The sequence below is a fragment of the Protopterus annectens genome, chromosome 4.part1, assembly GCF_019279795.1.
Source record: "Protopterus annectens isolate FY-2018-M chromosome 4.part1, PAN1.0, whole genome shotgun sequence".
Lineage (NCBI taxonomy): Eukaryota > Metazoa > Chordata > Ceratodontiformes > Protopteridae > Protopterus > Protopterus annectens.
In genome coordinates this window covers 245,322,616-245,348,157 of record NC_056734.1, presented here as the reverse complement: position 1 = coordinate 245,348,157, position 25,542 = coordinate 245,322,616, and positions in this window count along the sequence as shown.

Below are 25,542 nucleotides of genomic sequence, written 5' to 3'. Positions count from 1 at the left end.
CCAATTGTAACCCACTTTGTCTAGTCTGATGATGTCACCATCCTTAGGTACGGGATTGAATCCTGCACTTGACAAATGTGTGTGCATGTGTTTGTGTATGATCTCCTTGGAGAGAAGCAACCTTTTTGGAGAGTAGTAAAACACCTTAACTCATTCCCTCTAGTACAGCTCTTTTGAGTGTGTACCCTTAACTCCCAGTGGGTGTGGCTTCAGCCTTTAAAAAATGCCATTATCACCTTATAGTTCTAACAAATACTTATTGACAAAGCTCATATATCAATACAATTGTGTTTGCATTCATATATGTTTCAAAATAAAATATTCTGATACCTTGCATGCAGCATGGTTTTGGAATTATTAATGCAAATATGAACAGGCAATATTTGACGCCTAGAGGAGCAGTAGGAGGTAACTGCAGAAATGCCTGGAGATGTCACTTGGCTGTAATGAGTTAAAAGTGGTATACTAATCTTTGTCAAGTCTGATGATGTCACCATCCTACACATATACCTGTGGAAAAAAGAGGTCCCAGTAATGTGTATAGCATGTCATGTTAATGCGTACTTCTCTAGTATCATGAAGTAGTTAGGTAGGGGTTTGAATCCTGCAATTGACAAGTGGGTGTGTTTGTGTGTGATCGAGCTCCCAGTAATGTGTGTAGCATGTCGTGTTAATGCGTACTCCTCTAGTATCATGAAGTAGTTAGGTAGGGGTTTGAATCCTGCACTTAACAAGTGGGTGTGTTTGTGTGTGATTTCCTTGGAGAGGAGCAACCTTTTTGGAGAGTAGTAAAACACCTTAAAAGTGGTATACTAATCTTTGTCAAGTCTGATGATGTCACCATCCTACAAATATACCTGTGGAAAAAAGAACTCCCAGTAATGTGTATAGTGTGTCGTGTTAATGCGCACTCCTCCACTATCATGAAATAGTTAGGGGTTTGAATCCTGCACTTGACAAGTGCGTGTGTGATCTCCGTGGAGAGGAGCAACCTTTTTGGAGAGTAGTAAAACACCTTAAAAGTGGTATACTAATCTTTGTCAAGTCTGATGATGTCACCATCCTACAAATATACCTGTGGAAAAGAGAGCTCCCAGTAATGTGTACAGCACACTGTGTTAATGCATACTCCTCTAGTATCATGAAGTAGTTAGGTAGGGATTTGACGCCTGCACTTGGTGAATGTGTGTGTGTCACGGTTGGACAATGTGTTGTGGGTTTTGCTTTTACTACTGTATGACAACAGTATGTGCATTGCACATGTCAGGTAGCTGTGTGGCAAATACATATACGTACATGTGACCTCAATTATTTCATAGGTGGGAACCCTGCTTTCTCCATGAACACATCTGTCATCTTTGCCAGAGTGTGCTGCCACTTTCCAGACCATAGGTCACATATGTATGCTTGTGACAAGGCCAGCAACTGCAGTGATCCCTGGCCTAGGTCATCTGTGTCACACACACTCATTACGGTTTCTATTTAATTGTGTGAGTGAGGGTTTATGGCTGAGGTATATTACAGACCTGTTCAAGAGCAGCAAATTCTGTCAATGATGGCTTTTCATTATAGGTGTACAACAATCTTTGTGGATATGCATGCAGACCCCTTATTGCTTATGTGATCCAGTGAGGGATTTCTAAATACCTTTGGAAATATGATTACCAAAGTAGAGATGATGTAACACTTGGCTGCATGTACACATCGGTACCTGTTCAACACGTTGGTGGCTACTACCTATGTGGTACTGTGGGGATACTATGTTTCGTAAAGGTGGATGACTATGCTCTGGTTGGCTTATAGCTTTACAGCATGGGTTTGACAACAGGTATCTGTCTGTATGATACCCTTGTGGAGGATGTGTGTGTCATCTGGAGAATGCATTATAGGCCACAGTATGCATTTCCAGATGTGGACGGACATATCCATACTGTGATTGCTTGTAACTAAGAGAGCTATATGGCAAACAGGAGTGGTCTCAGGAATGGGTGCAGGTGAATACCACTGGTTACTGGCATAATGTAGTACCTGAAGTATCCAAATGTTACTGTGTGTCCTACATTTGTGTGTCAGTTGTCAAGACATCATCTAACGATTGTTTATGGTCAGGCTGTTGAGGTTATGTATACTAAACAGAATGCAAAACATTGACAGATAGTAACAGTATCACCCACAGCACAGTGTCACACTATGTCATACACACATGTGTACTCAAGTTCCAAAATATGTGTAGTACAATGCATACTGGCCACCAATAGAAACTATGGAGCGCTACTGTGTAACACAGGGCATGTCACCCTGCCCATGTGTTCACTATGCACGTACATGCAGACAGTGCACCTCCCCCATGTTCACAAATGTACACCTGCAAATCTGTGCTACACACATCCCACATGTACTGTCCACTCTCTAACACATGCTGCCAATACTACACACATCAGCCAAGTGGCACGTGGATGGACAATACATTATTGGAACTAACGCTGGTGTAAACAATACTACACTGACAATCATAGCTTTAATGCATCATGCCTGCTCAGCTACACCATCAAGGATATCATTACACTCTACTGCTGACAACATGCTAACATTGCTATACTGCTGTAAAGTCACCCTGTGCAGCAGCACCATGGTAGCCTGTTCCTGCATCAATGTTACAGATGACAGGAGGTGGCACAGGTTTCATCATATGCACAGGGTGTGTTGTTGGTTTGCCAGAGGCCTACATTGAGCCATACAATCGACATGTATGTGTGTGTGTGTGTGTGTGTGTGTGTGTGTGTGTGTGTGTGTGTGTGTGTGTGTGTGTGTGTGTGTGAGGGCCAAGAGTACTGCTATGGGCCAATGTTGATGTAATGTGTGTGGGTATGTGTTATCCTTAGGTGTCTGTTTTATGTGTGTGTGTGTGCCTGCATGCACACAGTTCCACCATATGGCTGCCATATACGGGGATTTGTGGGACAGCCACAGACTGTACCTGCCAGGCTTTACAGATCACCGTCTCTGGCCACGGACATGGTACCTGTGCCTGGCAGGTGTGCTACTGACAGTATCAGGTACTAAGCCAGACTGAGTACTATCCTCAGATGTGGACAAATGTACACTGGACCCAGGTCCCTGTTGGGACTGCCCAGTGCCACGTGCACGTGGCCTTCTAGGATGATCTATGGACAGCCCACCCCAACATTGCTGGGGCTGGTACTGGCACTATGGGAGCGGCTGTCACTTGAGGGACGTCTGCAGAGACTGCCAGCTGCTGATGTTGCCAGCATACATCCATGTCGACGTCTCAAACATCCCACACTGTCCTGACACATGGACATGACATTGTGGAGGACATCTAATGTCTCACCCCAACATCTATCAGTGACCTCAGTGTAATTACGGATGGCACCTGTTAGGTCACGGATACTGTCAATTACAGTCGTGTTATGTGCCCTCTGTGGCCTTAGTCCTTGTCTGGTGTACCGTTCCATATGTGCCTGTGCCTCCATGACAGCCTGGAACATGCGTGAGGTTGTAAGACCTGTGGCACATCTGCCAGGGGCATGTTGAGCAGCAGTGCTCTGATGAGAACCCCTGGACATCTGCCTATGTGGTACCCTTCCAGACATCTGGGTATGGCTACTGTGTTGGGATGCATGCCATAGATACCACACTGTCCTGGCCAATGCCAACTGTACACTGTCCCTCAGCTAAGGGCATTGGTGATGGATGTATTGGCAGTATGACTGTGTGCATGGATGGGGTGGAAACTTGTGTTCTGTCAATTGGTGGCCCAATGACAGACCCTGGCAAACATGCCTGTGCCTCAACACACCTATCCTCATCATCAATATTTTGATCAGTGACATCAGGTTCCCTGCTGCAGTGAACCAGCCCAACCTCAGCACCTGTGAGAGTAGACAGGAAACACACTTTACGACCTGTACATGATATGCACACATGCACACATGAACACATGCACACATGCACACATGCACACATGCACACATGCACACATGAACGCATGCACACATGAACACAAATACACACCTCACTTAAACAGACACACACACACACACACACACACACACACACACACACACACACACACACACACACACACACGCACACACACAGACACACACACCACCAGCAATCCAGAACATACTCAATAGCGGTTGATGGTGGGGTAAAGTATCTCAAGCCAAACAGTCATATCATATGTGTCAGCATGCAGGACATGTGTTGCTCAACAGCATGCAGTGCGGGTATAGACAGCCCTTGCTAATAACAGTATACACGGCTCTGATGCATGTGTGTTGTTATTCAGTGATTGGCCTCACCCTGGAACGCAATGTGTACATTGACACAACATTGCTGTGCAAGTATTGAAAGCTTTGCAATGTCCTGTGCACCATCAGTTACTGGTATACATACCATGGCTGCATGTGTATCTGTGTGTCACATAGATATCCACTTCTGATTAGAGTGTCTGTGTCTTTAGCAGATAATTGTGGACGCAGGTTTAGCACATGCATGCTATTTATAAACACAGGATGAGTAGTGCATGCATACCTGATGGAATACCATTGCTCAACATACCCATTGTACAGTGGTTATGGTGAGTGTAGGACATATTGTGTACATGCCAGTGCCAGCCATGACATGGCATGCTACAACACAACTGCAACATTAAACATCACACTTACCCAATGTGTGTCATGTGACCTATACACTCCATAGCATTACAAGACACATATGTGTCACTTTGTACAAATGGTGATTGCTATGCATATTGTGTATAGGTGCATATGTTTGCACACAGCAGTGAGGTGCATAGCAATGAATGCTATGTGTAGTACTGTGATTACTGTAACTGGATGGGGTGTAGTACCATGAGCCAGCATCATGCAGCATCATGTGGTCACTCAAGGCTACTAATGTGTGCCAGACCGGCACCTAGCATGCTGTACCTGGACTGCAGTACCATGGCTACATTCACCATTTCACAACTAGTTGTTACATGGGTTTGTAAGGTGCCCAGTAGGGAGCGTTGCCTAACATGAATGAGTTATGTGTTGCAGAGTGTCGCACAGCCCCATGATAGGCCCCTACCCCTCAGGTATATTATGTGTGTTGTGTGGATGACATTTGGGATACTGGAGTGTGACCTTACAGCGGGTGTCTGAATACGCCATGTGTAGCATATTAATGTGTACTGCATATGACAATGTTGTGTATGTTGTATGCATGTGTATTGACTCTGCCTATCCAATGTCCACTACAGTTTTGCCACAATTGTGTGGGATGCTCTGTGTATTGCATGTGTTTGAGGCAGCTACACACATTACTGGGATGTGCATAGTCTCAAAGCAAACATGCATAGCATGCATTACTCGTAGCTGTGTTACGTGTAAATGTCCTACACCTCACCTATGACATGTACATATATCATGCAATATTAAATGTAGAACACACTCACCAGCAAGGGTCTGCTGCCTTGCTGTCACACCAGAGGGACCTACAAGGATATGAGACAGTTTGTCAGTGGCAACAACTGTGGCATTGCTACTGTGGGTTTGCAATCTTACAGTAGTACAACTGCTAACAGTCACAAATTATCAGTATTGCACAACACCAGGCTCCACATCTTCTAACTACACAGTACACATCTCACATATGCATGATCTACCAATAGAGATAACAGTAGTCTACAGATATGCCATGTTACCTGCACGCTCAGTGTCAACTCGCTGGGTGGCTCTGGCCTTCATGATGATACATGTTTGCTGTTGTTGCTGGCCAGGAGCCACCAGGCTGAGGAGCAGCTCCTCCACACTGGTGAGGGGGGGGTGAATGGCTACCCCACCACCTGTGGCAAGCTGTTGTCTACGGACATCAGATGCATGCTGCCGGACATGTCTAAGTAAATCACTGCAGTGATGGAGTACCTGCTCATATGTCCAGTTATGCATGCCTATGTCATTTACCTGACGGACAACATCTTGCCACAGTCCAGTCCGCTCATGCTGGTCCTGGCTGGTTCTTGAGAACAGCAGGGCATAGTGCTGAACCAAGTTGGTTGTGATCTGCTCATCCTCAGCTGGGCTGTATGTCGAATTGCGATGGTGAGCCATGACCCTGGAAGACAATGAAACAATATGTGTGAGCAAGTCATGTGGCACACTTAACATTCTAAAGTACAGATATCCCTGAACTGCCATATATAGCAACCTATTGGCTGCCAGAGGATACACACTTTCAATGCCACATATCAGTGCTCATACCACAACTGCCTGACAGTGCCTGGCACAGTCTATATATCAAACCATGTTCTGCACAGCAACAAAGAGAAATCAGTATGTAAGACTATACAACAGTACATGTCACACTGTATGTGACACAATGCACCACCTAGCCACAGGAGGTATATATCGAGGTATATATCAAGCTAATGCATAATGAAATATGTCATCCATTGCAATGACTGTAAAGTCCAGTTACAGTATTACAGGTATACCACACTAGTTGTTGGCGGAAAACCCCTGGCTAACATATGTGCACATTCATTAGTATAGGTGGCATACTGCTGTACTAGACTATACATGTTGCTAGATATGCACTTATACCTGTAACACACATATGACTGAGGGCATGTTACAGGCATACCCACACACACATCACACATACATACAAGACACAAAGTATGGCAACCCAGATGAGCTTTACCTGTGTACCATACAGTGCTGTGTGTCAGTACTTACAAAACATTATGCCTGAGTTATGTAGTCTATGAGGACTACAGGGAACACATATAACAGTATTTCCAAGCACTGTGGACATACACCATACTGTGCTGTTTAGGTATACAGCTTCAGGTAGTACTACAGTTCATACGGGATTTGGATTCACCAGCAATACCAATCAATAAGCATACATGTGCTGCTTTAGCCTACAATGGCACACCCCAGTCCACACCAAGGGACTACGTCAGACCATATGCCATACTGCTTTTTATGCCTAGCAATAGCATATACATCTTTTGCTGGGATCAGAGCTAGGACACAAAATAGCATGACGGAAACAGTTTCCCACTAAGCTATCACACATTGACAGAACCTCGACACATTCACCAACACTTTCACCATCACACTCAGTCAACCTCACATAGCAATTACTGCAACAAGTACATGTGGTTGTGTATTGGTTCATAGGTAGGTAATAGGCTATTGGTCTTAGGGTCTGTAGAAGCCTAGCCATACGCTACCCTGGCCTTTGACACACATGTAATCTAATTTCACGTGCCGCTGTCCAGCAGAGCCACAGAGGTGATTCCTGGTGTGTATTTCCTGTCTCCCATCCAATCATCAGGATTATTCATGACGACTGCTAATGAGGAGCTTGGTTTGCTATTGATAGGTGGCTTGTTCCAGAGTATGGGATGTCTCAGAGATAGGAATCTATCCCTCCAGCATGTTCTGTCTATTGAGGTGACAGGGTTTAGGTCCCTAGAGCATGTAGCTGGTAGGGATTTTGATCTGTTTATGTGGAGCATGTCCAACAGCTCTGGGTTTGTCATAGCTTTGTATGTTAGGCAGAGGTCACCTCTGGGTAAGCGGTATGCAACACAGTCTAGTTGAGGTTTTGTGAGATGGTCTGCCTAGGGCATCAGTTTGAGGCCAGTATTACTCTTTGTGAGGTATGTCTGTGCCCTTTCCAGTTGCTGTAGATGTCTTGTGAGGTACATACCACATGGGGCATTGTACTCTATAATGGGTTTTATGTGTGATGAGTAGAGGGGAACACTGACCTATATTTTCCTGGATGACACGACTTTTGTGAGGAGGTGTGCGACGTAGACAGATTACATGACTAGTGTGGCACTGTGATTATCAAAGGGGAGACTACTGTTCACCTGTGTCCCATGGTCTCTTATCACACTTTCAGTGCTAAGTAGACTACCACCTATGTGGTAGTTCATGGGTACGGAGGTTTTGCCAGAAAGGATGCCAATGCAGTTTTAACATTGAGCTTGAGTCCATGGCTTTGTCACCAGGCATCTGTCGCAGTAAATATGAACCTGTCTCTCTCTCTCTGTATATATATATATATATATATATATATATATATATATATATATATATATATATATATATACACATACATATTAACATACATTGGTGTACATATAGATATACATATTGGCACATATACAGTCCACCTTTCATGGTGGGAATATCAATTATCCGAAGATTGTGAGGTATACAGTTATGTAATAATACTGCACAGTGTTGTGCAGAATGCATTGAAGGTGTTCTCAGCCCATGTAGCTTTAGCAGGCCTCACTGGCTGCAACACTGCAAACCTGACAAATCATACCCACAGTGTTTAACCACCACATGTCATATACCAGCAATGTATGCTGTCTTGTTTGCCACACACTACAACCTACATAGAAATATGCACATAACAACCTTCACCAACATATATATGTCCACCCTTCACAAACAGTTGCAGTACATCCCTTGCTCTATGCACATGTACAGATGCTAATATATCTGACACAGACTGATCTCTCCATATGTGTGTGCCATACACACACACGGTCCACACTGTTGTAAGTCCGTGGACCTCACGGTTGACCTGTTGGGACTTGCTGCAACATGAACAGGTGTCACATGTGAGCACACAGTAATATTAGAGGATGCATATATAGCTGCAAATGCTAGATTAGCATACTAGCCTGGTACAGCTGTTGCCAATGCTAAGATACATGTTAATATGACTATCGTGCATTTGTTACTCTGTCACATCCATGTTTATATAACTATATGCGCTACTCCCCCAAACAGACATTGTACACACTACTGTACAGAACACATATAACATGGATCAGATGTTTGACATTTAATGCTGAACTACATATGTCACAGTCATATCCCACTGCACACAGCTACACACTGATTTCTCCATAGCAGTAGTTATGAAGGGCATCTGTGCATAGATATGTACTGCTGCCACATATGGAAGATTCAAAGTATGTAGAGTACTCTTCAAAAACATCTACTACATGCCAGTAAATACATATCCCTTACATACCTTTCCTTTGTATGTGTTTGTATTTGTCAGTTCCATGTGTTTTGTATATATATATTTTTTTAATATATATTTTTTACATTTTTTTTTTAATATATATTTTTTTAATATCTTTTTTTCTGTTGCTGGTGCTCTTGTTGTAGCTGACGGTGTCTGTCTGTCTGTGTCTCTCTCTCTCTCGCTCTCTCTCTCCATAGCTGCAATGAAATGATTGCATGTGTGGACAGCAAGTACAGCCTGCTTTTATAGGTATCTGCACATGTGCATGCGATGGCGTCTGCACCAATTGGTGGCCACCATTTGGTAATTGCATGCAGCTTGCTGTGTGGTAATTGCAGTACTCACTGTCATAGCAACCCAATGCTATAAATTGCTAGGTCAGGTAGGCGTAGCCCTTTCAGTTTTCCAAAGTGGGGCCCATGCTTGTTTGCTGTGGACACCGTTGTGTAAGTCAGAAGATTGGTATACTTATATCTGAAGCTGGGGGTGTAGCCAGTGATTTGAATGTTGTACTCAGACCTGAATATTGCCACTTCCAGTACACAGTTGTCAGTGTAGAATTGTACTCACCCCTACAAATGCTAACACAAGATACATGGGAGTATGTAGTTTCTTTTCTACTTATACATTTAGCTGCCATACATACGTAGTTATTGAGATGTATTCATTTGGCACATGAACTGTTTGTGAACTGCTATACTGTGAATATTAATGTACTCACTTCTGCACAGTTGGTGCATTTTTATTGTTGTCATTAGCACAGGATGCTCATGAAAACTGGACAATTCCAGTACTGAGTATGCCTACCTACATCCTTGCTGGACCCTAAACACACATGTATTTTGTACGTTTGGGTGGGGATTGTCCTGCTATGATGCTGTGTGGGGGTTGTAAAGTGCTGCTGTAACATTATTTACTGCTAGAATGTCTGGTTCTGTTATCACAGTCATGTAATGCAATTCCACAACAACTGCTGGTAAAGTTCCACAGAACAGGTTTTGTGTTATGGCATTCCTATCTTTCCTTTACATTCACTCATTGTGATGCATGATATATATATTTCAGCAACAACCTGCTGTATATCTACTGTGGCTTAGTGATACTTCATGCAGTCTAGTGTATCCAAGGTCCAGGGTTTGAGACTGACAGTGGTGTTTTATTTTGCTGCTGAGCAGAACAGGGGCCCTCACATGCAGGGGGACTAAGGCACTTTTAAGCAGTTTTAAGCAGGTTTGCGTGGGTTTGCGTGAAGCTTAGCAATACTTAGCAAAGTGCACACACGCGCACACTCGCGCAATCTCGCTAACTACTGCTTAAAAGTGCTTACTCCCACTAACCCCCGCACTCATTTCTTTGAAAGAAAAGAAAATGGGGAGATAGGAAAGTGGTGAAAAAGGGGCACAAAGAGGGAAAGACAGTAGGGAAAACAGCTCGGGATGTGCAGGACTGGTGTAGGGAAGGTCCATAGCTGCCCATTTCTTTAACAGCAACAGCTGTGCATATGCTAGTAATTTGGAGGGAAATTTGAAACCTTCTACCCCTGAGAGAGGGGTGAGGACAACAAAGTATGTTGTACTGCCAATTAAATATCAGTTTATGTGTCCATCGGACATGTGTGCAAAATGGGCAGCTATGTATGGGGCATAATTTTATTTTGGGGAACAGATTGCCCTTTTTTTTCAGGTGAGAGTGGAATGTGGGGTAGGGGAGTAGGCATATTTGGGGAGGTAGGTTGGGGAGGTAAACAGACAAGACAAACATGACACATACAGGGGCAGAATATGACACATGTGGTGTGTGAACAACATTGACGGGGAAGGATGTTTGGAAATTGCAAGCCCATGAGCCCACAGATGGCAACAGTGGAACTGAGATCCCCACCCATGGGCAGTCACCAATGCACCTTCACAGCCCAGAGGGTGGCTGTGCTGGGGGCTGCGTAGGAGGGACAGGCTCACCCGTGAGTCATGCCACACGTGCCTCAAGCTGGCGTAGAGGATCAGCAACAGAACGCTCGATCTCCCTAGGCACCACAGCCCGGACCGTTCGGAGGGTGATAGGTGGCCCTCCTAGAGCCACGCTTGCAGGGGGGGGTGAGCCCCATCCCCTGCAGCGCTTCCACCCAAAGGTGGCACAACGCCAACAGAGGAAGAGGTGCCGGGCTGGGCACCGAACCTACTGGTGCCAGGTGCCATCGCCAGCTGAGGTGGGACAGGTGGGTCCGCTGGGACCGGCCTTCCCATACATTCTATGTTTAGGAGGATTTCATGACAATATGGGTTGGTAACAGCCAACAGCATTCCAAATTAGTTGTAACAGCATGCAGTAATATTCCCATTAACCCAACACACCAGAGTTCCAACAGTTGAACAGCAAGCATAACACATGCATATATAGAACAACAGTGGACATTCCAACAGCATGCAGGATTTATTGGTGGCAACAGGCCACCAAGATTGTGGTATTTGAACAGGGCACATGCATCAAAGTAAATGCAGATATTTATAAACCAATAGGACATATGTCCAAACAAATGTTTTGAAATTAGACATACCCATTGAGGTGTGGAATTGCATTGTTTATGCACATTCAGTAGGGTGTAAAAAGATACCTTGATTAACAACTTATATGCACTTACAGTTTACACTACATTCCTATTGACTGCAGGTTTATATCCCCTACATGTCTTATTACACTAGGCAATGTCCGTTAAATTGTGAAATGGGTTTTGCTAGTTCCTTATATACCTGACCTGTATCTAACATACAAACTGTCCAGGATGCAGATGTTACTGCTATGTATTTATATATTTTATTTATATTTATATATCTGCATATCTGGATGTGTTCACGTGACATTATCAGTTATATTTTAACAGCCCCCTACATTTCTAGCAGCACACTGACATTTCTGGGGAACACAATAACAAGCTACTCATGTGTCAGTTTACCTATACATGCCAGCCATGAACCAACAGTTGAGGACTGTATATATGCTTAACAGCTACTGGCACTCCTTTCATCCACTTTCTATGGGCCTACTCAAGTGTGGGTTGACAGCACTTAATACAACAGTACTATTTCTATAATGCAAGAGTACAACAACATTTTGAAGAAAGTGACACGGACACACTCCAGGAATTATACCTTTACTAATTACATTACACACTTTTCTAGAGGCTCTCTCATTTATTTGATATATCAGTGCATGCAGAAGACTCATTCAAGATGTATTATACCTTTATTAATGGGTTACAACACTCTTTTTCAGGCTCTCTCACTTATTTTATACAACAGTACATGCAGAGATGTTATTCAAGACTTATTATACCTTTATTATTGGGCTACAACACTTTTTTTCAGGCTCTCTCACTTATTTTATATAACAATACATGCAGAATAATTACTAACCTGCCTGGTGGTGCAGCCTTAGCAGCCTATCTGCATAGGCTTGTTGATTCGCAGCATGGACACTTGAAGCTGTGAAGTAAATGAAGTGATATTGAGACATACCTATCTATATTATAGACTACGATAGCAGTTCTTACATAAGTCATTCCATGGCTACCTACTAAGTAGTAGGGCATTTTCCATCCCATGGGCCTCCTGTATCCACTGGTTCAGTCTGTCCTCCTTGCATCTCTTCAGGTCTGAGTAGTGGTGTCTGACCTGCTCACCAGTCCAAGGGATGCCTGTGGCACTGGTGAGATCATATGCAAGACGGTTCCAGGCTTCCGGTTTGTATTCAGTGCCCTGGAACTGGCCCTGCAGGAGCCTGGCATCATGATTATGGATGAGGAGCCAAACCATCACTTTTGACTCCTCAATGCCCCACCGTTGCACTCGGAAGTGAAAGCCCACTCCAACATCAGCCATGCTGCTGCAGGTGGGAGCTACAACCAGTTATGACAAGTATTCCCACCTATGGAGCTTAAATATGCCTCATTTCCTGCACTTATTTGTGACTGGCCGGTTTTGAAAATTTTCAGCTAAAAGCACACCTGCATAGCACTGGGTAAACTTTGATTAATATGTATATGTGTGTTGACAGTGCATGAATATCAAAAGCTGTCATGGCTTACTGGTTCAGTACTGTGATTATGGTGCACAGTATCCCGGGTTCGAGGCCTCTTATTGGTTTTTATTTTACTACTGGCCAGACTGGCTAGGGGGTATGGCTGTGTTTAGCCGACTTTGCTCAACTTTGCCCAACGTTGCTCAGCATTGCCCAACGTTGCCTGACTTTTCCCAAGGTTGTGCTAGTTAGTGTGGTGCACAGCTACGCACAAACATGTTTTGTTTGCAGTAGTTGGCGCGATGCGCAGCTCCGCGCAAAGCCATTGTGCTAGTTAAAGCAGTGCTAAGCTATGAGCATTTATACTTAAATGTGCTTAATACTGGTAAACTTTGCTTAGCAGTGCTTCACATTGCTTAAGCTATGTTACTTATGCATTCATCAGTATGCATAACCAATTCACCTTCTTTTATATATATATATATATATATATATAAATATAAATATATATATATATATAAATATATATATATATATATATATATATATATATATATATATAAAATATCGTTCACTACTACATAGGCCATTTCAATGCTTTTTACTAAAATTTTAATGATAAATGTCAGGAATTATTTTTCTATACTGGTTTCCTACAGAAAATAGAAAGGGGAGTGGTGGGAACCGAACCAGGAATGCCTGCTCCTTGTGCGAAGGCTCTACCACTACGCTATTGTTATTTGGTTTAATTTGCATATAAGTTTCTTTTTATCCTCTTCGATCTCTAAACTGCTATCTGTAGCTAAGCAATGGGCCAACCCGTGCAAACATGCGCAAATACGGGCAGCTATATCGGGAATAATAAAAAAAAGGAAAGTTTTACATTTTAGAATTGTACAGGGATTTAGAATGTGGGGGAGTGTAGTGTTGGGTATGTACACATTTGAGTGGACTCGCTCATTTCAGTTGACATTTGCAGATTGAGGGACTTGCAGGGGTGTGGATTTTTGGACTGCTTGGTAGTCTGACACGCCCCCTGCACTTGTGCATGCTCCGTGTTAGCCTTAGAGTTGAGTCAGCGTGCCTTCATGAATATGCATGGCGCGCTGACTTCATCCTCTTAGGCTGAGGTTTCCGCGTAAGACTTATTTAGTCTTACACGGAGGATTAGTGAATCCCGGCCTATGTCTTTGCTTTATTAGATTTATGCTGTCATTTATCTTGGAGCAAAAATGGCCTTTATGTCTGTGTTGGGTAAGTGGAAAATGAAATCGTTGTATTCAAGACAATGTGTTAATGTGTTGTTTGAGTGGAGGATGCAACAGGAAACAGCTTTAATAAGAAACACAAATGAACACTAAATATGATTGAAATGTCCTTGAAAACATTTTGTCAGGTAGTGCACAAGTGAACTGTTTACAAATGAGTCAAAGTATATGGGATTTTCCCAGAAAAAGGTACAAACAAAATTAAAGGTTGCCCTAAGTTCTGCATTGAAGAGGTGCTACAACATAATAAATAACATAGTAAAATACATTTCTAATACTTGGTATATATTTGTTTGGCTTATGGGCAGTAACATTAAAAATGTCTTTAGTCATTTTAGTGGACACAAGCTAAATATAAACAATATAAACACTTCACATGGACTAGTAAGAATGGTTTCATTTATTATAAATTGTTTAATGGAGCATAGATACTTTTGTCTGATATATTTGTATATATATATATATATATATATATATATATATATATATATATATATAGATATATATATATATATATATATATATATATATATATATATATATATATATATATATATATATATATATATATTTTGTGTGTGTGTGTGTGTGTGTGTGTGTGTGTGTTTGAACCAAAAAAAATGAGTATATAGGTAGTAAAAAGCTTGCTTAGCCACATCTGGGGCTTTAAAACACATTTACTGATATCTCTGTTACACAAAACATCAGTCTTCCTGAACAATGCATTATACTAAATACAATAAATGAGCTGAAACATTATTCAAGTCTGTACAATAAAAATTAAATGGTTTTATTGTAGAACATAAAAGGAAAAGCATATATGATTGAATCAGATTGTGTTACTAAAAAACTGTATTTTATTGCAATCTAATCGGTGACATTTTATAGTGGTTATTTTCATAATGAATAGTTCACAGCAATGATTGCATTAGTTTGGTTGTTTGAAGATTTTCTAATAGCTTTGATAGCTTAAAAGCCAGAAAAATGGTTGGAGAGCCATGGTTTTCTCTCCAGAGAAACAATTCTTGAAGTTTCAAAATGGAACAAAGAAAATTGTATACAAAGAAAATTGTATATGGTTCTGCCAGTGTATGTGGTAGAAAAAATACTTTCCCTGTAAAGAAATACAAAATCATTGTCTACAGAAATTCTAATTCATTAAGCACTGATTTTAACAGGCAGCTATAATACTGTGAATCTTTGTCTGCTAGCATGCAGCAAATCTGGTTACAAAAAAATTCTTAACTTCCTCTCCACTAAACAGCTCTGTGATCCCTAATGACTTCCCAAACTGCACCTCTTATAACCCCTCAGCCTTAGTCTTAGGTTACAGTCTCCCATAATTTCAAATAGTTTCAGCAAAATTAGACATGTTTAGGCTTTTACTTCACCTATGTCTAAGATTACCCCTATTATAAATCATTGTAGGCTGCATTTAAGGACATGCCTTATGTTAAATCATTATAATATTTTGGAATAATACTTAGTTTTTTTTATGTACACACATTCATCCATTTTAAATGCACATATTTTCACAAAAAAAACATTCCAGTTGATTTATAATTTTTTGTATATCTAGGAGTATGTGTCCCTAACCCGTATGAGCCTAGCATTGAGCAGCATTCTACCTTCTCCATTAATGGTGCCACAATACAAACAGAAGCTGACTGACTTAGTAATTGGCTTAGTTTCTGGTGACATTCTAATGGGGTAAAATATTTGTCAGCATAGAAGGAGATGGACAACAAATCATGTTACTTTGCCAGGGATGGTGTAGACATCCCCTTCTAGGTTTTTGAATATTAGCTAAAACACTGTCCTCCCATAGTGCCTTTTTCAGGCAGTGCCAAATTGAAAATATTTCTGACATAGCAAATAAAAAACAAGAAAATTTAAAGATGTTGCTTTTCAGTGCTGAGTCTAAAAAAAAACTCCAGTCGCTACAAGTTCTCCTCACCCTAGAGAACGCTGACATCTGTGCAGTCTCTTTAACATGGTTTAAAGTCACGGACAGTATCCCAACAGTGCAAGGCTGTAATGCCTACCACATATTTAGACCAGCTATTACACAGGCAGGGACTAAAGGTGGAGGTACCTCAGTTTACATCAAAATAAACAGACCTAAAGTTTGGTCAAACAGGGCAATGTACTCGAGCTTCTTCACATTCAAATCACCACAGGCAAATTCCCATGCCACTTCCATGCAAGCTGTAGTTCACATTCTATGATCCAAGAAACCCATAACATGTATTTAAACTCACTGGAAATACTTGCCATCCAACTAATACCATATTCATGGGTGACTTTAATTGCCCCACTATTAGCTGGGAATCCTAAATGACAACAAACATACATGCACAGAATTTCCTGGATTTTTGTAATCACAAGCTCCCTGGACCAGATTGTCAATGTGCCTACCAGAGTTGCAAACATACTGGATCTGGTCTTCACTAAAATGGGAGAGAGCTGCACACCCCTTGCGTAATGCCCTCTCTGGTAAGGTCAGACCACAAAACAGTCTGCTTTGAAGTGAAAATAAAACCCAGAACCCCAGTTAACCCTGGAATGTTTAATAGCATCTCTAAGCTAACTTTCTACTATTAAGTGAAAGTGTGGCCACATTTCAAGCTCCACTAAAGTCTAAGAACATTGCTGCCTATGCAGAACTGTTAGCAGAAACCCTATACAAGCATTTTAATAGCTGCATAGAGGCAACTGTACCCACCAAGGATAAATACAGAACAAACTCCAAAAAAAAAAAAAGCAAGAATCCTGATGGTATCAATACATCATTAGGCTGTATAACAGAAAGAAGAAAATTGTGGTGCAAATTAGGAGATGTAGCACCCAGCAGGATAAAGGCACTTTCATTAAACTAAGCAAACAACTCAAAGGACAAATAAAGTCTATCACAGCCAAAATTTAGGTAAACTTGGTCTCCCAGGCCAGAGACAATCAAAAGGCATTCCTTAGCTATGTCCGCAACCTCAAAGGCAATACACAATTTTCTGCAGAGCTCATTATTAATGGAGCCACCTATACCAAGCCAGAAGCTATAGCAAACCTTCTGATAAACAAAGTCAGCTCTAACTTCACACCTCTCTCCCCCTCAACCTCCCCTCAGCAAATATCATCAACTATAATTCTGCCTGATATCACTAGGGAACAGGTCCCTAGTGCTTGTACTAAGGCCAAGAGCACTGCATCAATGGGCTCAGATAATATTGCAGGCTGCCTTCTAAATAGCATGGAACATATCTGGCCCTCTGTAATCACTATTTAACTGCAGCTTCCAAATATTCTTCATGCTCCACAAATCGACAACAGCAACCATCAGCTCTCTACACAAAGGCGGGCCATCTACAGACCCTGCACACTGCAGACCCATAAGTCTCACTAGTCTCATATGCAAATGCAAAGCCTTGGAAAGAATTAACATGGAAATTATCAATAATTACATAGAAACTTCCAGACACAGGATCCAACCCAGTCTTCTTTTTCCAAGAGTAAGTCATACCTACTCAACCAGGTTGACCTCTTTGAGAATGTCACCTAAGCAATGGAAAAGGGCAGAATTGTTCACACTGCTGACCTTGACCTGGTTAAGGCATTTGACACAATTACCTCAATCAGGCAATGTTGACAAATGCAAGAGGTTAGGTATAAACTCTTATGTAACACCATTGGATAGCCAGCTGGTTTACAGACAGGACTCAGGAAGTTAGAATTGGGTAGTCCATCTACAATGAGACCAATCACAAGCAAAGTCCATCAATGATTGGTCCTGAAACTGTTCCCTCTCTTCATCTACTTCTTTGAAGTCAAGGCCAGTTTCAAGGGCCTCTGGCGGGCCAGATGGCTGCAAGTTAAGAACAGTCACAGTATCCCTCACTAATACTAATGTTATTCAGGAAGGGCTGACACAGACAGATAATTTGTGTCAGAAACATGGACTAAAACTTAATGCTAAGAAATGCATAATAGTGTCCTCTGGGAAGTCATCCACCCCTGATAACTATCATATTTACAACATACCCCTAAGATTTGACCTAGTAGTCAAAAACCGGGTGACACGTATAGACAGTAATCTAGACTTTGACCATCACATATCTAGAGTAGTGAGGAAATCATTCTACATTGTGCTACCTGTAAACAAAGGTATGGCATCTAAGTCCAAGGAGGTCATTGTTCTACAATATTCAGCATTCATGAGACCTACCATTTAGTAGAATGCCCCATTTGGTATGTATCTAACCAGGCACATCCAACAATTGGAATGTCCACAAAGGTTCCTCTCTAAAGGAATACAGGACATAAGTAACACATCCTATGCAGATTACCTCAAAGCCCTATCTCTGCATTCTGTCTCCTACAGACTGCTCAGGATAGCTGTCTGCATGACATACAAGTTATTATTGGACCTCACCCTGAAGGACCTCCTGCATATCCACAAACAAACAAACAGCATCAGAATTACTGATTCTAAAGACTTAAACATCTTCTGCAACATCAACAGAACAGTTTGGAGAGACAGGCATATCTTGCAGAGGAACAGATTCCCATCCACATAAAACAAAGTTCATTCCAGTCCATATTCAAACACAACTTGGATCTATGAAAGAAAAACAGAAAATTTACTCCAGGACTGCCCCCTGTACTACTAATGGACAGAGGCAGTCTGAAATGCTGTATCCTATGTATGGGTTTCCTCAAATTATCTATGGTATGATCCCAGTTATTTTCACTAAGGATAATATATAATTACTGATGATGGGATGGGTAAACCCAGTCTCTAACCAAATGAGATATGTTCATTTGAGAACACAAAAAGGAAACTAGCGAAGCTTAAAATGGCCAGCAAGGGTAGCTAACCTAGTACTTACGTATGAGTCTATGAACCTAAACCTTGCCCGTGATCAAAATAGGACCTGCTAGAAAGACAGGTGTATATCGCAGAGACTACACTTCTCTGCACAGGCTCTCAATCCATGTGAAGCAGAGATCATCCTTAACCCAGTTCAAGTGTAGCTTGGACAATTTGATGGAGAACAGGAAATCCATTCCTGGTTTGGCACCTACTGTATGTCTAATAGACACAGGCAGCCTGTGAATGGTTCATCTCCCAGGATTCTGCTTGTAAATGTTTCATCTCCTAAATCCCTGTTTACACTTATCAATGATACCAGAACTTGTTAGAAATTCTGGATGCAAGGCTAGGCTTAAAAGGCCACAGCGATTGTTAGCTTAGCATGTACCTAAGAAGTTATATGAACCTATGACAAAGGCGTGCCCTAGATGATCGGAGAATAAGCATTAAAGTCTCTGTGTACAATAAAAAAAAAAGCATAAGAGCCATTTATAACTGAGAACAGTACAGAGTTATTAGTTTCTGCCTCACTACATGAAAGTTCAGAAGAAGGTGATTGATGAAGAAGTGTACAGGGTAGTAAAAAGTGAGATGAGAGTTGATTGTCCAGATTCAGATCAGGATGTTTGAAGTAAGACAGATACTGGAGAAGAGGTTAGAGATGAATAAAAACATCTAATTGAACATTCCTGCACTTATAGAAAGCATATGATAAGGTCCCAAAAAAGCTGACCATAGCAGTCCTGCAAAAGTTTGAAGTCCCAGAAATACTAGTAGTATTACAGAGGGCTATGCGCAATGATACAATGTCATATGTTCAGTCTTCAGACTCTGAGATGGGTTCTCATTGGGAGTCAATGTGTATTAGGATTCATCTCTAGATATACATCTGCTCATTCTGGTGATGAACTATGTCAGCAAACATGCCAGAGGGGACAGATCAAAACTGCAGCAAGGAATACTAGAACAGAATTAAACATAAAGCTGAATTATGACTATAATACATTGTGTTGACAAACTTTGAAATGTCAGCTTTTCAAAAAATATTTTATTATACTAGATGAAGTTTAGGAAAATGAGTGAGAAAGCAACCACAAGCTCTTGATTGATGGAATGGAATTGGTTTGGCAATAAGGTCTGGAAGCTCACATTCCTGCAGGAGTAAATGAATATTCTTAAAGTCTGAAATAAAAGATAGGAGATTGAAGTGATGATTTATGTTTTAAAAATAACAAAACTCTGCATTTGTTTATTTTTGCATTTAAAAAAGGGTACTAAAGTAGGTGGCTGTTATGATTTGGGAGCATATCTCACCTGTCAAGATTTTCACAGAATGTTCAAATTTTTGCCTTATATTTTTGTTCTGTTCCCCATAAAAGTTTGTATTTTGGGGCAAATCATTGAAGACTGAAGTCACTAATGTCATACATTTAAGTCCAGGCTTCCTATCCTTTAGAAAAAGCATACTAATGCAAAACATGCTATTTTGTTAACTTTCTAAGTTTACAAGATCAATATTTAAAGTCTTTTCCAATTGTTGGTCCTTTGTTCCTCCATTACTTCTGGCTTTCTCCAGATTTCTTTTGTTAAGATGTTGAGAGGTATCTTTTGGGAGTTAAGGTTCATCTTATTTGATCCTCCTCACATGCAGGTTTTCTATCACATTTTTTTCAATAGCATATTTAATTAGTTCATTTTCTGCTAGCTTTTTAAAGTGCTAAGTTGTAATAAAATGACAAAATAATTTATCAGTGCGTTCTGTCATTGCCACTTCATTTTATCATTTTGAGCTTTTGTATCAGGCAAATATGCACATATTGATCGCATTTGGTTTGACTAATCTAATAATATAATGATCTCTTGGACATGGTAAGTCTTAATGTCACATTGGGTGCCACCAACTAGAATAACTGCATTTTTCTATTCATGACTGTGAATTTCAGAATTCCTGAAGGATATGTACTAGGACTACTGCTATTTACAATTTTCATACAGAAGATACATCACAAACTCCCTCAACACACTACAGATTCTATGTTTGTTCTAGTATATGGTAACATGTATTCTGATTCCCTTGATAGTAAATTACAATATGGCTTCAAGATCTTGCAGACTATGACTCCTTTCCTTAGGGCTACATCTTGACTGCATTCAAAGAAACTGATATTGTTCATACCCTGCCACTATTTAGAAAACTTTTCAGCTTTTTCTGATATCAGTGATGTTGAGCTCTCTGTAACTCAAAACTACATTAAGTCATAATATATGTAAACTAAACTAATCTCTAGTTGTGCAACTCGGCTGCTTGAATTTTCATGGTTGTTCTCTTAACAGACAGATGAAATGTGATGCATATGTAAAGAATGTTTTTATCAAAACCAGACAGCAGCTAGGAAACATAACATAAATAATGTCCAACATTTCCTTACAGGCATAGCTAACATTTTTTACTGCCAATTTATAGGTACTACCATTTCCTCTATATTCTGCCTACCTTCTTTTGGGGTTGTTGCCATCTGTTTAACATAAACCTGAGCCAAAGTACAATAGAGCTGCGCAGTTCACTGCAGGACCTACCACTATTCTTTCAAATTGACCTGCAGTGGTTGAGTTTGTACATTTGCATCTTTCTCCATATTATTTTTTAATGCCAACATGTGTCTTCAGGCATGATACAATCATACGGAGGCAGACTACATCAGCTTAGGATCAGACAAAAGGCTGGTGTCTGTGCCTAAAAATATAAAATATGATGATGTCAAGTATTGTGTTTCCACAAGAAAATGTTATAATAAATTAATTTACAATTTGCCATGCATCCTTGAAGAACACGCACTGAAGACAACCTTAATATCATTTACAATGTAACTGCAATTTTAACTGTAACTACAACTAGGGCATATAATAAATTAAACAAGTTATGATATTCATTTTGCTACTTTTGTATCTGGTTTATATTTATTACAGAAGTAAAATTATAATTGATTAACATTTGTAATGCTTTGTCTCTGCTGGTAACTTTTTCTCTTTACTTTCACTTATAATAAAATTTCAACATGCTTGGCTCAAAGAAGCTAATCGCAAAACTCAAAAAAAGATTACAGAATGTTCCACCCCTTAAATAAGGAGGACAAACAAGCCATTGCAGATTATGTTCTCTTGCCTAGGTTAGAATATTCCCCTCACAAGTAACTGCCCTGCATTCTATTCATTACACAGATATTCTTCAAAGGATAGAAAATAAAATGATAAGATTTGTTTATCCTACCTCATTCCACGAGGACCACTGTATTATAGTAAACAAAGCAACTGGCTCCGTGTTGAAAAAAGAGCTTCTTTCATTCTGAATACCTTAACTTATAAACTATTGAATGATTAACATTGCCCTGCAGTAAACAATTCCTATCTTATAGAAGTTCAGCCTACACACTCAGAAATGTAGATTATCAGCCTCCTTGTAAGATCACCCTACACTCTAAGGGAAGGTGAAAAATCATTTTCTAAATTAGCACCACCTGTGTATTGGAAAATGCTACTTAAGATTAAGGCTATTACTATAATGAAATCTTTAGGAAATCCCTGCAGAGGTACACTAAGGAACTTTCACAATATCACCATTTGATAATTATGGCTAACAAGCCTTCTAAGCCCCTATGTTGATCTTCTGGGTAGACTACCTACTTCATAAAATTAAGAAGCTGCTACAGATCCCCATAATGTGTATATCATTTCCATGGACCTGCTACTAATCTCATAAACCTGTATCTAATTTCTAATAGTCTTTTTACATTCTTATCCTACTTAATATCCATTCCCACCCTTAAACTGCTACCAATTTGCCATGCCATTCTCTACTGTTGCTTAACTGAGTCTTGTTCTAAGCTATTTCTTATTACATTCCTTCTTAGCTTTCTTGATTTTTTTCTAAATATAAATGTTATAAAAGAATATGTATTAAACTTTATCATTGTAGTTTTATTATTTTACATATATGCTGATTACATATAATGCTGCTAATATACTTTTTACTTCATCTTTTTATATTATCCTATTACATTGCAATTTGTATTACTTCTTTTGATATGAATATTATTTTGTTGTATGCCTTGTGGTCTGATTCAGTCATTTAGGTGCACACATTTATTTTTTTGTTTTACTTTCCATAATCTTTTGAAATGTATAACCTTTTAAACTTTTTATACTTATTTATTAAGTTCTTGTTACATACTCATACTCCTATACGATATCAGATTTGTATGATGATGCTTTGAGTGTTTCCAACATGTCCATGGCAAGTTACAGTTAGATTATTTTACATAAACTGCATTGTTTTCCAATGCCAGTGAACATCTGTCTGTGGAACTTGAGTAAAAATGATCCTTCTCATTTAGGCATTCCTAGTTAACAAATAAAATAAATAAATAAATAAATATAGTAATTCAGTCATTAAAGAATTAAAAATAAAAAAAATCAAATGCTATGCTACCAAATCTGTAGCATTAAAATGTCACTGTTTCAGCACTATTGCCTGTAATGAATGAATAACTAATTAAGAATCTTTGCACAGAACAAATCTTTTTTGAAGAAGAAGAGGACTACAATGTTTTAAGACAGTATTCTGGAACTGCTAGGTAACACATAGTAATAAAACAGCAAATATAATCTGTCTTGACATATTTCTGTTAGGATTTTGTAGTTAGAGCTCTGATGGAGTGCTGCTTATGTTAATATATTGCAAAACAATGTGAATGTACCCAGTGTGTCATCTTCAACCAAAGAAACTTGAATGGAATATGGATTACACAGTACAGAGGATCAATGTGGTCTAAAGTACCCTTTGATCAAAACTGGACATTTTTTTTTTGATTTTTCCAACATGAAAGAGCCAATGAAATTATTCAAGCTTTATCTTGTCTATTTCCTAAGAAATTTTAAGAGAATGTAATCTAAAAGTAAGACAGAACAAGGAATAGTTTTATTGTCAATAAAGCCAAAAAATCCTTTAGATTGTTAACTTCTGAATGAATCCAGCAAAGCAGCCAACATTCTGAAAATGATGTTAACAAAATAAATTACATTCAACAAAACAAATGAAATTCTCATAATTGCATTATTCTTTGATTATCTTTGCCACTAAATATTTCATACCCATTCAGTAGGTCATATTATATGTAAGTGTCTGTGTTTGTGTGAATATATTAATTCTATATTTATATTTATATATAAGTTAAAGTGTCGAGTTAGGATTACAGACATGGCAGAAGCAGTCTTAGGGTTACCATGCATAAGAAATGTGATCAGAGGCCTTGACCACCTTGCTTGACTTTTCTCATTCATGTACTAGTTAGTTGTCTAACACTACATGTTAACTTATTTAAAGCTTTTCTCCAACAGTACCACTACACAAGACACTCAGACATACAAACACACACACACACACACACACACACACACACACACACACACACACACACACACACACACACACTCGCACACAGATGCACGCACACACTCGCACACAGACGCACACACACACAGACACACATACACACACACAGACACACACACACACACACACACACACACACACACACACACACACACACACACACACACACAATGTTCACAAACATACACTCACACACACAGATACACAATTACATCTATCTTCTAACCTAGCCCTTACTTTAGCCTTAAACCACAAACATTAGCATGCAGTCCAGCACCAGCCAAATTGCATTTCACAGAATTCAAACTTCCTGCTTTCGATAAATACAGCAGTCTACAAAGAGTACATTTGATACCTTTCCCTACCTGAACATACTTTAAAAAATAGATGTTCAACAGAATGTTTTTTGCACACACAAACACACACACACAGATACACACACACACAGATGCACACACACACACACACACACACACACACACACACACACACACACACACACACACACACACACATACATACACACACACACACACACACACACACACACACACACACACACACACACGCATACACAAAAAGACACACACATAACTATATATGTATCTATTATATTGTGTGTGTGTCTATATCTATTTCATATATATATATTTATATTTATATATATATATATTTATATATATATATATATATATATATATATATATATATATATATATATATATATATATATATATATATATATATATATATATGTATGTGTGTCTATAGACATATTATGCAATGGAATATCATAAGTTACAAAAAACTAGCATGCTGCTTGGCCAACCAAACCAGTGTGCCTGTTGTAAATCCAGCATATA